Here is an 8994-nt window from a genome sequence, read left to right on the forward strand (position 1 = left end):
AATGAAAGTCGGTGACCACAGAAAGTGGCTCATGGTGTCAGACGTGTAAGCACATTGGCTCTAACTTACGGCCACATCCACCTGACACTAATTTTAAAAGTTACGCTACTCAGCCTTTAAATTTTGTAGTTGGTTTAGTTAGTGAGATAGGCTCATAGAAACCACAAAGCATATAGTAAGTATCTGTTGCAGATTCAATGAAAATATTACTCTTCTTCAAATCACAGACCCAAGTTTATGGAATTAAATTATTCAATGTAGTTGGAACCAGCTTCTGGGGTCTAAGTTGACTAACGCGTGCACTTGAATTTTGAGATTTTTATTTTGCTGTAGACATAGTTTGTCATGAAAGAGTACTGGCTGGTATTCTAGAGGATCCAGGTTTATTTTCCAGCAGCCGCACAGTGGCTTGCAACTCTAGAGGATCCAGGTTTATTTTCCTTCAGCCGCACAGTGGCTTGCAACCATTTGCAACTGTACGTCTCGATTTCTTTGCTACACTTATGTGAAAGTCCCACCTAACTTTAAATTTCAAAAATGCATCTTTATAAAGCTGTCCAAAGAACAGGTTACCAATCACAAAGCTGGATCAGCAGGAGAACAACTTGACTGAAACATGGTGCTTTTTTACCTGGTAGTTAGAAGAGTTACCTCCTGGGGTGGGGGGAAAAGAAAAAGAAGACATACCTCCTTAAACTCATTACATAAACCAATAAAAATATGGTCCCTCCATTGCTAGGGGGAATGTAAACTTGTTCAACCACTCTGAAAATCAATTTAGCAATTTCTCAAAAAATTGGAAATAGTTCTACCCCAAGACCCAGCTATACCACTCGTGGGAATATACCCAAAAGGTGTTCGTTCCACCATACCACAGGGTCACTTGCATGACTATGTTCGTAGCAGCTTTACCCATAATAGCCTGAAACTGGAAACAACCTAGACGTAGCTCAAGTGAAGAATGGATAAAGAAAATGTGGTTTATTTACACAATGGAATACTATTCAGCTATTTAAAGCAAAATTATGAAATTTGCAATCAAATGGATGGAACTAGAAAACACAATCCTGAGTGAGTTAATCCAGACTCCAACCATCACATATGGTATGTGGATATTATAGGTGGATATTATAAGTGGATGTTAGCCACAAAGTACAGGATAACCATGCTACAATCCACAAACTCAAGGAAGCCAGACAACCAGGCAGGACCAAGTGAAGGTACTTGAATCTCACTCAGAAGGGGAAATAAAATAAACATTGGAGGTAGATGGTGGGAAGGAACTGGTGGGACAGGGGATGGTGAGAGGAATAGGGTGGGTGATCACATGTAGTGGAAGAATAAAAATCTGTGTTGAGGGTAGGGGGATGCATCTCTAGGATCTGCCAGAGACCCAGAATGTTGGAGGCTCCAGGGGGTCTATGGGATCGACTCTGGCTGAGAGACTTCTAGCAGTGGGGAATATGCAACCCGACATGGACACCTTCTGTAGCCACTGTAGTCCAGGCACATACATCATTAGTGGAATCCTGCCAGGAGGAAAGCGACTAATCAGTAACATCATTAGATAATCGGTTTTACCAATTCTTGTTATATAATTCTATAAGGCTTTTCTTGATACAAATTTTACAAGTTGCCTAATAGGTTAGTATATCTTGACCAAGGACATACATATTAAGAAGAAGAAACTCAATAGTTACTATTTAACAGCTGAAGTTCAGAGTGTCCGTGCTAGGTATTTGAGTATAGACCACGTAATTAGTAACTAGAGGACAATGTAGCTTCAATGTTTCTAAATGTAGTATTTGTTTCATACCTTCTCCCTTCCCCAGTAATTCAGGAGGTCTTTTGGCTGTAATTTGCACTTACGGACCAGTCACGGTACAGGTCCACTAGGATGGCCATTACTTCCCAGATGGAAAGGAAAAATAAGTCTCATAGGCTTCAGACCACCAGTCTAGATCTCCATTCTTTGGCCCTTACACTATTATCAATCCCTTCTATTCCCCTTCTGTTATGTACAGGGTCTTTTACTGTGTGTTCTTCTCCATCTTTATATATTTAATTCTAGCAGTTTCTGTTAACATTGAGAATCTTCCTGCCTAATGAACCCAAACACAATGTCACACTAACCAGCATTTAAGTGACTCACAACTGATCAGTTCACTTTGCCTCTTGTTTACTCTTTTGAAAATGGCAAATAAGAAAGCTCCATGTGGATTCTGGAGGCAGACAAACTTCTTCCAAGTGCAATCAAGAATCTCTATCCTCTCTTCAGTCAAATTTTTAACTATAATTCTACCCGTCCTTTTCCCTAACCCTTCATTTTTTATCTAGGACTGTCATATTCAATTTCCATTCCTCCAAGATAACTAATTCCTACCCATGAAGTCACCCTGGAGTCTGTATTTTCAGTGAAGTTCCCACTTATGAGTGGGCAGTGCTTGTGGGCACCATAGTCATTAGAAATCACTACTTAGAGTAGCCACAAGAAGCATACTTCTTTTGAATTTTAACCCATTGTTTTGAAATCAAAACAAATTCATTTTCTTCATTAACTTCTATTCAATACTTCCAAGATTCTTTCTATCTTCTGTCCTTATATCCAACTATCTTGGTTTTTTTCTTCAACCATACTCTCATACATTTCCACTCCATTCTACCCTAGCACATCCCTGGTATTTTCTACCTTCAGTCTTTCAATGCCTTTCTCTAAGACACTGAAACTATTTCTGTCTAGACAACATTTGAATGCAAACATGAAGACTCTAAAATAAATTTTAAAATTAAAAATATAACTTTAAATATCCCAGCTTAAAATTCCTTAATAAACCCATATGTCTGTCGAAAAAAAAATCAAAGTCTTTAAGCTAGTTCTAAGCACACTTCCAAGTCTGGCTCTCCTTTATTTCCATTTCAGTTCTCTACAATCTTCTCCACACAAGAAATATTCCCATTCTTCATAATAAATTTCACACTTATGAATGAGTCACGTACTTATATCCTTCAAATTTGAAATACTATTAAGTTCATCAAATCTGTCTTAAACATTGCTTTATCAAGAAATAAATCTATACTATCTTATCCTTCCACCAGATAGGCTTCTATCTGTCTGTCTTTTACACAGCGCTCAGGATACTTTAAAATATTTTATCATATGAGTTATGATCACATTTGAAAACACTATGAGATGAATGGCTCTTTAAATAGCGTGTGACCCCTGAGGACACATTCTGTCTACTTCTAATATCCTCTGATCCGAAGCTATCGCTCTCAATACATGTGACATCACTAACAATGGTATCTTTTTTCCACTTCTTTATCTGATTTTAATTGTCCCAATTATTGTCCTAATTATAAAATATTACCAAAAAAATTTCCTGAACAAAACACCAATGGCTTATGCTCTAAGATCAAGAAACGACAAATGGGATCTCATAAAACTGCAAAGCTTCTGTAAGGCAAAGGACACTGTGGTTAGGACAAAACGGCAACCAACAGATTGGGAAAAGATCTTTACCAATCCTACAACAGATAGAGGCCTTATATCCAAAATATACGAAGAACTCAAGAACTTAGACCGCAGGGAGACAAATAACCCTATTAAAAAATGGGGTTCAGAGTTAAACAAACAATTCACAGCTGAGGAATGCCGAATGGCTGAGAAACACCTAAAGAAATGTTCAATATCTTTAGTCATAAGGGAAATGCAAATAAAAACAACCCTGAGATTTCACCTCACACCAGTGAGAATGGCTAAGATCAAAAACTCAGGTGACAGCAAATGCTGGCAAGGATGCGGAGAAAGAGGAACACTCCTCCATTGTTGGTGGGATTGCAGACTGGTACAACCATTCTTGAAATCAGTCTGGAGGTTCCTCAGAAAATTGGACATTGAACTGCCTGAGGATCCAGCTATACCTCTCTTGGGCATATACCCAAAAGATGCCCCAACATATAAAAAAGACACGTGCTCCACTATGTTCATCGCAGCCTTATTTATAATAGCCAGAAGCTGGAAAGAACCCAGATGCCCTTCAACAGAGGAATGGATACAGAAAATGTGGTACATCTACACAATGGAATATTACTCAGCTATCAAAAACAACGACTTTATGAAATTCGTGGGCAAATGGTTGGAACTGGAAAATATCATCCTGAGTGAGCTAACCCAATCACAGAAAGACATACATGGTATGCACTCATTGATAAGTGGCTATTAGCCCAAATGCTTGAATTACCCTAGATGCCTAGAACAAACGAAACTCAAGACGGATGATCAAAATGTGAATGCTTCACTCCTTCTTTAAAGGGGGAACAAGAATACCCTTGACAGGGAAGAGAGAGGCAAAGATTAAAACAGAGACTGAAGGAACACCCATTCAGAGCCTGCCCCACATGTGGCCCATACATATACAGCCACCCAATTAGACAAGATGGATGAAGCAAAGAAGTGCAGACCAACAGGAGCCGGATGTAGATCGCTCCTGAGAGACACAGCCAGAGTACAGCAAATACAGAGGCGAATGCCAGCAGCAAACCACTGAACTGAGAATAGGTCCCCTATTGAAGGAATCAGAGAAAGAACTGGAAGAGCTTGAAGGGGCTCGAGACCCCAAAATTACAACAATGCCAAGCAACCAGAGCTTCCAGGGACTAAGCCACTACCTAAAGACTATACATGGACTGACCCTGGACTCTGACCCCATAGGTAGCAATGAATATCCTAGTAAGAGCACCAGTGGAAGGGGAAGCCCTGGGTCCTGCTAAGACTGAACCCCCAGCGAACTAGTCTATGGGGGGAGGGCGGCAATGGGGGGAGGGTTGGGAGGGGAACACCCATAAGGAAGGGGAGGGGGAGAGGGATGTTTGCCCGGAAACCGGGAAAGGGAATAACACTCGAAATGTATATAAGAAATACTCAAGTTAATAAAAAAAAAAAAGAAAAAAAAAACAGAGGGTGAATAAAGTCAGAAAAAAAAAAAACAAAAACAAAAACAAAAAAAAAGAGTAAAAAAAAAAAAAAAAAAAGACTGAACCCCCAGGGAACTAGTCTATGGGGGGAGGGCGGCAATGGGGGGAGGGTTGGGAGGGGAACACCCATAAGAAAGGGGAGGGGGGAGGGGGATGTTTGCCCGGAAACCGGGAAAGGGAATAACACTCAAAATGTATATAAGAAATACTCAAGTTAATAAAAAAAAAAGAAAAAAAAAACAGAGGGTGAATAAAGTCAGAAAAAAAACAAAAACAAAACAAAAAAAAAGCGTAAAAAAAAAAAAAAAGACTGAACCCCCAGTGAACTAGACTGTTGGGGGGAGGGCGGCAATGGGGGGAGGGTTGGGAGGGGAACACCCTTAAGGAAGGGGAGGGGGGAGGGGGATGTTTGCCCGGAAACCGGGAAAGGGAATAACACTCGAAATGTATATAAGAAATACTCAATTTAATAAAAAAAATATTACCAATATTTTATGAGCCACCATGTGATTACTGAGAATAGAACTTAGAAACTCTGAAAGAGCAGCCAGGTCTCTAACCTCTGCACTATCTCTCCAGCCCAGCTTTATTTTATTTTATTCTATGTGCATTGGTCTTTTCCATGCATGTCTGCTTGTGTGAGGATGTCAGATCTTAGAGTTATAGACATTTGTGAGCTGCCATGTGGGTGCTTGGAATTGAACCCAAGTGCTCTGGATGAGCAGTCAGTGCTCCCAGCTGCTGAGCTCTTCAGCCCCAAATGATATCCTTCATTGATTTTTATCATTAGTTAAAGTTTTTATACAACAAAATTTGAGAAAACATGCAATAAAAGCCTGACAATGTTTAGAAATAGTACCTGAATATATTTTTTCCATGACATTTCCCTTGTCAACACCATAAATTAATAAATTAATAACTTCATAGCCTTTCTAATGGCCTCATAGTAACTAAGCTAAAAATGTAATTCAAACATATTCAACAATAAAGTAAAGTAAAAGTAAATAGAAAATAAAAAGTCAGAATCTTATGGAGGTAAAAGTTGACTTCAGCTTCAAGAAACTTGTTCTAATAAGAGTTTCAATCACTCACAGGTCATAAAGCAATGAACAGTAGCAAGACATTTGATTTTCTTAGGTTTTATCTTTGGTGCAATTTAGTACATAAAATTCTTCAAATCTATATTAAGAATAATTTGATAGTATTATGATATCACACAACACATACCGGACATGAAAAGTACTAGTGTTTAATGAAGTGCAAAGTTTTTTCATGCCCAAGCTGTGTGAAAATGTTATTGTCATTCTATCCATTCTATCGTTTCTGTGCTAGTAGAGTTATTTGTGAACTAATGCAGCTGCATCAGTAAAATTACTCAAACACACTCCATCTATAAAATGGAAAATTCTCTCAAACACTCCAGGACGTATGAAGTTACTAAAGGGCGATAATTATAGACTCACTCTGTCCTGCCTCTCTACACATGGAATTTGAGAAGACGGAAATAAATACATTTTTATATTGTATTACATTAAAGAATTATAACTCCATATGTCATTTAACCCTAACATTAAGGAGGATATGTTTTACAAATAAGAATTAGAAAATAAATTCTATCACATTATATGTGTGTGTGCTTTTTTTTGAGAAGCTGGACTGTACAAGCTTGTCATGGGTGGAGATGTAACTCCTTAAGCTCATGGCTTCAGAATATGTTCTTTCAGTGTACCAAGGGAAGGAGGATGTGGAGGATACAGAAGAGGGTGTAAAATGTTGCCCATCTGCATGTCCATTTCTACTCTATTACCAAAGTTTGATCATTTCTTCAAAACACCAAAAAAAGTCTAGTGTCAACACACACACACATGCATGAGTGCACACAAACAGTAGCTGAGTTTGTTACTGCTCTATATCTTAAATATCATGAAACCTTTCAAATAGATAAATGCTAATGGAAATCCAGTTTACAAGCACACTAAATTCTACTTAAAATAAATTGCAATGCCTCAATTCCAGATACACTTCAGTTAAAATTTTCAAGGCTAGAAAAACTACTTTAGATTTCTAGTGGAAATCATCTAGCAAAACACCAAATTGCAGTCTGCAAATACCTTAAAGAGGCTAGGGATGATTTACAGTGATTGGCCATCTTCTAGCTATATTCCTACCTCCCAGAGCTCCTAGGGTATGAACCAACTACCAAATAGTACACACGGAACAACCCAAGGTTCCAGATGCTTATGTAGTAGAGGATGGCTTTGTTGGGCATCAATGGGAATGAAGACACCAATGTAGGAGAATGCTAGGGGGGTGAGGTGTGAGTGGGTGGGTGGGTGGGTGAGTGAGAAACCTCAAAAAAGCAGGGGGAGTAGGGATGGGATAAAGGGTTTGCAAAAGAGAAATCTATAAGGGCGATAACATTTGAAATGTAAAAAAAGAACATAGCCAATAAAAAAAGAAAATGTATCATATGTCATCAAACATATATATGTGTATATATATATATATATATATATATATATATATATATACCATAGACTATCTCTTAAGACTATGGTAGAAGTATAACATTTCCTTGAGGTATATTGACTATTAATGTATCATATGTGATATATATATATATAACTTCAATATATGATATATATTTATATATATAAATATATATTATCACTGGTTATATACTAATGCAAAATGAATAGAGTGTCTACCCTTATCCCATGGAGATGTGAACTTTTGGGGGGATAAACTCTATTAGGATAAATACCTAGGGACACAAGGGTAAATGGTGGGATAGTTTAGAATTAATTAAAGAGACAAGGATTCTATGATGACTTTAAACACCCATTTTTACCTGTTTTAAATACCTTAAACTATCATGAAATTTTAAGGCACAGAATTTCTTTAGAAAGTTTTCACATTTTTCACCCAGGATTTGGTTTCTATTTTAATTTTGCATTTTTATTCATGAATTCCTTATGAACGTGTGTAAATGTGCATGTGGCATGACATGTGGAGGTCAGGAAATAGCTTCCATGGGTTTGATCTCTGTCTAGATTGAACTCAAGTTGTCAGGTTAGTAGCAAATGTTCTTTACTCACTAAGCAATCTCATGACTTTTCAGAGATTAATTTCCTATCACTGATGAATGTTCACTTTCTTCATATTTGTGATTTTGTTGCAAGGTCTGTTGCCAGGCTCATGTTTAATTTTAATCATATAAATTAAACATATTGAACATGTAGTAATATCTCAACATTTAACCAATAATCCCATGCCACTCTAAATATATCACCAAGGTTTCTCTATATAATAAATGTGTTCTTCCTTCTTTGAAGAAGCATAGGAACCTGTCAACCTGTTTTAAACCATTTTGCATCATTTTCTTCTTTTTCACGAATTCTGCTTTGTAGCTGGTTTTTCCCTTTACTCATTTGAGCAATATTTTATTTTTAGGTATTATTCTGAGTCTTTACGAGTTTACCACCAAACCAAAGACAAAGAATACAATCTTTACAGAGCATTTTACATTGTAAGTGGGACAGTTAGATTATAACCAAAAATATAATTAGTAATAATGTTTTGTATTATCTTGTTGAATAAAGAAAGAAATAGAGAAGAATAATATGACTAAGAATTGGTCACTTATAGGTGGTGAAATTAAAAGTGAAAGTGACAGAGCAAATATTTGAAAGAGGTAAAAAAGTAAGAAAATTAGCTTAATGAAATGTGGTTGCCTTTAATGTGTGGTCATTCATTTTTTTTGATGCTTCTTAACCAGTGCCCAGTGTTTTGCTCTCTGCTTCTAAAAGACCAACATTTGTTTCCACATAAGAGCATGTGCATATGGTATTTCATGTTATTGCATAAATATTATTATATAAAATATTTTTTCAAAAAAATGCTGCAGGTAGGCTCAACAAGTTCCCTCCCCCCACTGTAGGGCATTTCATCTAGGTTCCCCCCTTTGAGACCTCAGTCTCTCACTTTCCAGGTCTCTGAAAGGTTCTCCAACCTCCTTCT

Source organism: Rattus norvegicus, chromosome 3, assembly GCF_036323735.1.
Source record: "Rattus norvegicus strain BN/NHsdMcwi chromosome 3, GRCr8, whole genome shotgun sequence".
In the NCBI taxonomy this organism is placed as follows: domain Eukaryota; kingdom Metazoa; phylum Chordata; class Mammalia; order Rodentia; family Muridae; genus Rattus; species Rattus norvegicus.